General features: G+C 47.1%; 1 long non-coding RNA gene across 2 annotated transcripts; it reads left to right on the forward strand.

The window, feature by feature from the left end:
- The first annotated feature begins 66 nt into the window (after positions 1-66).
- On the forward strand, positions 67-4,784 carry LOC133625080 (uncharacterized). Of its 2 annotated transcripts, XR_009818371.1 has the most exons (4): positions 67-2,627; positions 2,988-3,173; positions 3,713-3,802; positions 4,471-4,784. It is a non-coding gene; the product is annotated as an uncharacterized LOC133625080 (long non-coding RNA). The 2 variants fall into 2 exon arrangements; XR_009818372.1 differs by lacking the exon at positions 2,988-3,173.
- The last annotated feature ends 3,787 nt before the right edge of the window (positions 4,785-8,571 follow it).

The raw sequence follows: 8,571 nt of genomic DNA on the forward strand, positions 1-8,571 counted from the left end.
TTTCTTTTCTTTTCTTTTCTTTTCTTTTCTTTTCTTTTCTTTTCTCTTTCAGTATTGTATATTTTCCTGACCTCTAATGCAAACACAGAAAAACCATCAAAGTGCTGTTTCCTTTTAAGCTAAGCTAACAATGTGACAATGTCATATTAACCACAGTGAATGTACACAACTGCACCATCTTTCATGTAGTGCTTTGCTAATAACTCAGAAACTGAGGCTTGAGTAGCTTTCTTCAGCTCAATTTCATTCCAGAGCTAGTCTGAGATTTTGCTGCACATTGGAATATACCAAAGCAATGTTTCATGTAACACTGTCTGATATTTAATACAGATTACTGACTGGAAATAAGAAGCTGAAACTTGCACTGGATCCAGTCGTTCCTTCATAGACCTCAGCACAGGAACTGCTCACCACAGTGTTAGCAAGTTCACCACCCTTCACTAAAACCAGCCCTTTTTATTGAAATCAAATATTGAAAAATGGTTGGACTTGATGATCTTAAAGATCTTTTCCAACTTAAACTTCTCTGTGATTCTGTGAAATTTCACTTCTCCTCTCAGTTTTGGGATGAGATGATTCCGAAAAGAAGTTCCCATTTCTTTTCTTTTTCTCCCTTCCGTTCACTGTGGCCTGTGTGAAGCACTGCTGAGGGGGAAGGGCTGAGCTCACTGCCCCCTTCCCTGCTCATATCCAGGCAGCCCCTGCCTTGAGCAATATCAGAGATCTAGGGGGGCAGAAGTGTCTGCCACAAACAGCTAACATGATACACTGGCAATTTTAAAGAGAAAGGTCTTCACAGATTACACAGAATCACAGAATGGTAGGAGTAGGAAGGGACCTCTAGAGACCATCTAGACCAGCCCCCCAGCTCAAGCAGGTCCATCTAGATCAGGTCACACAGGAATGCATCCAGGCAGGTTTTTAAAACCTCCAGAGAAGGAGATTCCACACCCTCCCTGGGCGGCCTGTTCCAGGGCTCCCTCACACTTACAGTAAAGAAATTTTTCCTTAAGTGAAACTTTTTGTGTTCCAGCTTTTGTGAATTGACATACACTTTTCAAATATTTCTATTAATGAGGTCCACTTTCAGTCCCAGTTCCCGCAGCCTTTCCTCATAAGGAAGATGTTCCACTCCCCTGATCATCTTAGTGGCCCTGCACTGGACTCTCTCTAGAAGTTCTCTGTCCCTCTTAAGCTGAGGAGCCCAAAACTGGACACAGGACTGCAGATTAGGTCTCACCAGGGCAGAGCAGAGAGGATGGAGAATCTGCCTGGACCTCACATCAGAGTATTGACTGGTTGGAGAGGCTGGTTGCTTTCTGCTGAATGCATGGGTAATACACAGGTTTTGCAGACCAAAGCAGATGCTTATTTCAGTGTATTAGAACATATCTTGCCTGGGCACAGAGCAAGCTGTACCAGGATGAACAGTAAGATGCTCGAGAACTTGCAATGAAAATATTCATTGCACTGGCCTTAAGGGAAGTGATAGACTCTCATGTCCTGAAGCACAAAGAGAATGTATGCTTCTCCCTCAGACAAGTAAAACAGGCTTAAAACAGGTGATTGCAGGTTTAATACGGATCAGAGACTGCTGTGTGCCAAACTCTCATCTTAGCACTCGTTCAGCTTTATACAGGGGTCAGGCACTTTGTCATGGAGTATCAAGGAAGCCAAACCCTGCTCCTCAATTCTGCACTAGTCTGGCCCCAAGGGTCACTTGTCAGTAGATAGCCTGGAAATCAGTACCCTTCTGGCATGCCCTGGACACAGCCACAGGCCCAAAAGCCACTTGAGCTCAGCAGACCAGCAAACTACTGTCAAAGGAGGAGAGTGAGGGTGGCTGCCAGGAGCTCTGCCCAGGTTTGTAAGTCCTGCACAGTGAAACAGCACTTCATCCACAGCTGCTACAAAATGGTCAATGTACTGGCAAAGCAAGGAGATTTTAAAATTGCTAGTTAAAACTGATTACCTGTGTTTATGTCACTGAAAAGCCTGTGAACAAGAAGAAAAAACCCGCTTGTTTTCAGCTTGGTTTCTGAAGAAGCAGCCATGCCATGCCAATTGATTCTCCAGCTTGTGGCTGCTTTCCCAGCTAGTAAATCCAGCTCAAAATACTTCTCAGTCTGGTAGCTGCTTTCAATGAAGTTGGAAAGAAATGGTAGAAGCCTGGATGCAGAGAGAAGGAAAGAGACACAGTTGGTATTGCCTTTCTCTCCTCCCCCTTCAAGTTAAGGCTTTGTAGCTAAAATATGCCAGATTCCTAAAGGCCCAGGGTGCTATATATGGCCTCTGACTAAGAGTGAGGTGTGTTTTCAGCTCTGTTGTGTCACCTTAGAAACTTGTCAATAGTCTCTGCTTTTTATCAGATAGAAAAAGTAAAGACAGCTGAGTGCCACTCACCCTGCAGGGATGGTCTATGCTGTCTTGTGGGGATGGTTCGTCCGCCAGCCTGGCACCCTGCAGACTTGGCTTGGAGGGAACGTCAGCACCAGCAGCTCTGCCAAGAGCAGAGATCAATTCCTCAACCAGGCAAAGCAGGGCTCAGCTGAGGCCACACATCCCGAAGTTTCCCACCGCTGCAACAACAGATCTTCTCTAAGCACCTGCTTCCTCTTCCAAAGAAGGTAACGCTCTTTGGTGAAAACCAGGCAGTAGTATGAAGGAAGAGCTTTTCAAAAAGCCCTCAAAAATAGGTTTGTTCTTTGCACACTGTTGGCTTTTTTCCTGCCACCATTGGAAGTACAGATGTACAAGACATTTGCATGCTCCGCCTCTTAGGGGTTGCTGTATCATAGAATCATTTTGGTTAGAAAAGGCCTTTAAGATCGAGTCCAACCACTAATCTCACACTGCCACGTCCACCACTAAACCATGAGCCTCAGCACCTCAGCTATGTGTCTTTTAAATATCTCCAGGGGTGGTGACTCAACTGCTGTTGCTTGGTAGAAGAGACCAACACCTACCCTTCCACAACCTTCTTTCAGGTAGTTGTAGAGAGTGACCATGTCTCCCCTCAGCCTCTTCTCCAGACTAAACAACGCCAGTTCCTTCAGCTACTCCTCAATAAGACTTGTGCTCCAGGCCAGCTTCGTTGCCTGTCTCTGGAAACGCTCCAGCACTTCAGTGTCTTTCTTGCTGTGAGAGACCCAAAACTGCCCACAGTATTCAAGGTATGGCCTCAACAGGGCTGAGTACAAAGGGACAATCACTTCCCTGGTCCTGCTGGTCACACTATTTCTGATAGAAGCCAGGATGCCTCTTTGGCTACCTTGCAGTCAGGTAGGTAGCAGGACGGTGGGCAGCCCCAGAGCAGTTTCCATAGCAGCGCGTGCTGGTAATGGCCTCATGCTCAGTTGCTGGTGTTTGAAAGCACTGGTACGCCTCCTGGCATTGGCAGTGCCACTTCCAGCCCACCTTTAGCACAACCTCCCCAGCACTCAGCACAGCACCCCTTAGCAAACTACTGTTTTCAGCCACTTGGTACGGTTACACTGCTCCAGACTGTGCCACAGGACCCTTAAGCAAAGGCCAGCTTCAGTTCAGGCTGGTGCCCTGGGATGCTCTCACTGCTGCAGCTGCAGCACAGTGGGATCCCTGCACACCTCTGTCTGCCTCCAGCCCGGGAGCACCTCCTGACAAACAGCAGCTCTCCTGCAACACTTTGTCTCCATTTGATGCCCCAGTGATCTGCTGAATCTATTTTTTGTAGGTCGCAGCTGGGCTCCTGCAGAGGTGGGACCAATTACGTGTTCCCATGGAGTGTCACTGGAAACTCTCACTTGATTACACATTTCTCCAGGTAACTGAGATTTAACATGTTCCCAAACCACATGCACTGTTATGGGAAATCTAAGCACATGAAGCATGTTTGCAGAATCACAGAACAGCAGCGGTTAGAAGGGACCTCTAGACATCATCTAGTCCAACCATGACTTACTTCACTTTCCTAGCCTGTATATTACTTTCCATCTTCGTTTTCCCAGCTTGTATAACTGAAGAAACTAGAATGCTCATTTAACAGTAAAATTATCAGGCTCTGAAGAATTGAAGAGCAAGGGGAAGGCCAGAGGACACTCCTGAGAGTCAGGTCTTCACCATAGAATCATAGAATCATAGAATGGTAGGGGTTGGAAGGGACCTTTAGAGATCATCTAGTCCAACCCCCCTGCAGAAGCAGGGTCATCTAGATCAGGTCGCATAGGAACGTGTCCAGGCGGGTCTTGAAGGCCTCCAAGGAAGGAGATTCCACAACCCCTCTGGGCAGCCTGTTCCACTGCTCCCTCACCCTCACAGTGAAATAGTTTTTCTTACGTTTAAGTGGAACTTTTTGTGTTCCAGCTTCATCCCATTACCCCTTGTCCTGTTGCTAGCTACTATAGAAAAAAGGGATGTCCCAGCCTCCTGACACCCACCCTTTAGATATTTATAAATGTTAATAAGATCTCCCCTCAATCTCCTCTTCTCCAGACTAAACAGCTCCAGTTCCCGCAGCCTTTCTTCATATGAAAGATGTTCCAGTCCCCTGATCATCTTGGTGGCCCTGTGCTGGACTCTGTCCAGCACTTCCCTGTCCCTCTTGAGCTGAAGAGCCCAGAACTGGACACAGTACTCCAGATGAGGCCTCACCAGGGCAGAGTAGAGGGGGAGAAGAACCTCCCTTGACCTGCTGGTCACACTCTTCTTGATGCATCCCAGAATGCCATTGGCCTTCTTGGCCACGAGGGCACATTGCTGGCTCATATTTAGTTTATTATCAATCAGGACTCCCAGGTCTCTCTCTGCAGAGCTGCTCTTCAGCAGTTCGACCCCCAGCCTGTACTGGTGCATGGGGTTGCTCCTTCACAGATGCAGGACTCTGCATTTGTCCTTGTTGAACCTCATAAAGTCCCTCTCTGCCCAACTCTCAAGCCGGTTGAGATCCCGCTGAATGGCAGCACAGCCTTCTGGGGAATCAGCCAGTCCTCCCAGTTTGGTGTCATCAGAGAACTTGCTGAGGGTACACTCTGTCCCCTCATGCAGGTCGTTGATGAAGATGTTGAGCAAGAACCAGATTGGTCTCTGATGAAAATCCAGAAACTATCATTGCTCTGAAGCAGCTGAAGAACAATATTTTTATATACATCATGTAGCTGGATGGAGAAACACATTGCCAGAGATATTGGAGTGCCTAAAGCCACAAACAGGATAAAAAAGGAATTAGACATGTTTGTTCATTGAGACTATTATAGTCACTCAGGTACAACCTCCAGCTCATAAAACTCTCAAAATCATGGTTAGTAAATACTGTGAGGATTTAACAAGGCAAAAAAAAAATCACTCTAAACTTGCCCTGGCTCAAATAATCTTGTCCAAAATCCTGGAGACAGGATGCTGGTCCAGTCAGGCCAGTGATCTGACGCACATCCCCGTCCTCCTGTTGTACAAACTACTGTGCGGCTGTAATAATTAATCAGCTGGAACCAGCCCAAACCCAAAGAACAATGCCAGAGCACTGAGCACATATTTACTCAGTCAGAGGAAGCAAGGAGAAAAGGAGTTTCGCTTCAAGTGAGAGATATATAAAAACAGAGTGAGTGCAGTCCCTATGGAAGATATGGTCAGACTTCCTCAAAACTGCTGCGCAGTTGTGACAGAAATGGAGCTGAGCCCAATGCTCTCAGGCAGTGCTGCTCAACTGATAGCAAATATATATATATATATATAAAAAAAATATATATATAACTGATATACAAATATATATTTGTAGGATACACTCAGTTTAGCAGGATTTTAAATAGAAATGGGGCCAGAGAGGAATTTTTCTTTTAAAGTTTATACATTATTTGTACTGTTTTATTTGTAAGCATGAAGGTAGGCAGCTCAGAAGTAAAGGGGGGACAGGCTCTGGCCCTGGATCCTGGAAAGCAGCGACGATGCATGATGTGGGCTTCCCAACAGAGAAAGTATCAAATGTGAGTGAGATTCCAAGGCAGCACTCTGGCAAAAACAGCTACTGTCATCTTTTTGATGTGTAAGGAGATGTGTGTCAGGTGAAGGACAGGACTGACTGAATAAATGACTCAGCTTTGTGAAAGGTGCTGCTACAATAAGGGGTGTATATTTTATGGTCTTCAAATCAAGCTTAAGGTGTCCACACTAAGAGTGTCCACTTGGTCACAGGTGAAAATGCTGAAGAAGTGACCTCAGATAATGCAGATAAATTCTGGGCATAAATTTGGCACAAATTTTTACTCAAGAGCACATGATTTACCCTTCCAAGAAAGAGGTTCTCTGCTCTTTTTAAACCAAGACATAGCATTGAGAGGGGATCCAGCTTTTGGCCAAACACAGCTGGTTTGCCACAGGGAAAGGTGTCTGGGAGAAATGCAGCTGGCTTGTGAGCTATAGCAGTTGCCACCAGCCTGAGCCCTCTGGACATAGGGGTACATCCATACAGGCCTTACGCTCCTGACACAGAGGTACCCCTGGCAGCAGCACCTAAGCTGGTGTGGGTAGCAGCCCTGCACAATATCATTTGTAAATAGCTCTGTCCTAACAATAAGCTTTGGGGGATTACTTAGCACAGGCTTTATGGGTACACCATGAGAGCTGCTATAGCTCTAAAGATCAAGCCACGTTCTTCTCCAGATCAACCAAAGCCACTGGAAAAAGCAGCAGAGGTGCTGGGTGAGGTGTCTTTCCCCAGACTCCATGGCAGCACTTCTCCAGAAACCCTCAACCCTACTTTCCTTCGTCCTTGGTCTCCAGTGGTGTTCAGGTCCAATTCTGGACTTTGGAGCCCAACTACATCCCTGGCAGCCTTGCTCCTCTTCCCCTAGAGGCAACTGGCATGGGGCCAGCAGCTTGCTTTTCCTCACACCACTCTTTAAAACCAAAGTCCTAACTAAGGACTCCCAGTTAGCACACGAAGAAACATCCAAAGGATGACAAAAATAAACCAGGCAGCTGCACCCCTGCCGAGCCCAGGCTTTCCTTTGTAAGGCAATCGAGTGGCCCGGTGTTGTGCGTCATTTAGTACAGGGGGGAGAAAAAAAAAGGACTCTTGTTTGGAGGGTGCCAGCCAGCAGCGCTGACGGACAGCGTGCATCTGACCACGGGTACCGGCTCCCTGCGCCCACTGGGGCTGTTTGTGCTGCTGCCAAGGGAAGGGAATTCGCTGCACATCCTGTTGGCTTTACCTGAGGTGACCCAGCTGGGATGTTGTTTTAGCTTGGCGGGGCTTCGATGTTTACATGGCTGGAGAGCGAGAGGGGTAATGATCCAAATGAAGCAGGCGCGGATGTGTCAGTCCGGCGCCCCAGCACTCTCCGTCCCCTGGAGCAGGGAGAAGCTGCTTATACAAACAGACTGTGTTTGGTTCATTAAAGCATCTAAATAAAAATACCATCACCCTGACCTGCCAGGACGGATGTTCCTTTAGCTAATTCCCCCTTTTCCCTTTCATCAAGGCTGAGTTACCTCAAATTACCATTTGCTGCAGACAGAGTAGATCAGTGGGATGGGGTAACTTGTTCCCACAGCTAAGCCCGCAGTGAACTTGATTTAGTATCATCTATCTGCTTTTAAAGGCCTTATTCACATGGAAACTTAAGAGATTTAAGTAAAATTATTTAGAACCCAGTGTACCAGAATTCTCTGAATAAATGTGGACTTGCCATGTCATTCCTTGCTGTCTATCATGCCGCTCTGGTTTCACTTCCCTTCCATCCCATCTGGAACCCAAAACTGTGTAAATTCTTTGTAAAAAGAAGAGCCTCTGGTGAGGGTAACTTCAGCAGAGTGGGCCCCACAGACACGCAAAAGGTAACCTAGATCCTAAGCTGTTTTTTCAGGAAGCGTGCACTGACATTTGTTTCATTTTAGAAGAGTCCTTTGAAATGCTCAGGAAGAGGTCTTGTATCAGCTTTGCTCATGCTCATCATTTACATTTTCCCCAGTAAATTTTCCTGCACCAACCAACCAAAAAGTGCTCATAAAGTCTGTCTGTAGTACCACGAAACTTGTATCTCCAAATAGCAGTTGCCACAGCAATATTCTCCTGCAATGCACCGTGCCATGGCACCATAAAGCCTTCCAGCAAAAACTCCAGCAAAGTATGGCAAACGTAAAAGGAAGCTACAAAAATCTCAAATACAAGGAATGAGTCACGCCGGGGCAGCGGAAACCTGGGAAACAGCTTTTAGGGAAAGGCATCTTAAAGAGCATCATGCCAGGGACAATGTGGCTGTGTGGAGCAGGGCAGCCCACAGGAGGGAGCAGGTGGGCTGTGTGGGTGTATGGGTGAGTGCATCCCCCCAGCAGCACAGGATTGCCCAAGCCATACCCCCTGCATCATGTCAGGAGGAGTGAGGCAGTGCTTTGGGGCAGGAGAAAGCCCCACACTGATTATTCGGGGCTGCTCTGTGCCGTGTTTTATAGAATTTGTGTGAATTGTTTTATCTTCTTCCACCCTGTGGCTGTCCACTGGAGGCAAAAGGCTTGGGCAGTGCGATAGGCAACGCTGGACCCTGCCCCAGGGTCAGGATGGCACCAATGTGTTCTCTACAGACGCCCAGAGTGCTGCTGGAG

Source organism: Colius striatus, chromosome 3 (assembly GCF_028858725.1).
Source record: "Colius striatus isolate bColStr4 chromosome 3, bColStr4.1.hap1, whole genome shotgun sequence".
Taxonomy (NCBI): domain Eukaryota; kingdom Metazoa; phylum Chordata; class Aves; order Coliiformes; family Coliidae; genus Colius; species Colius striatus.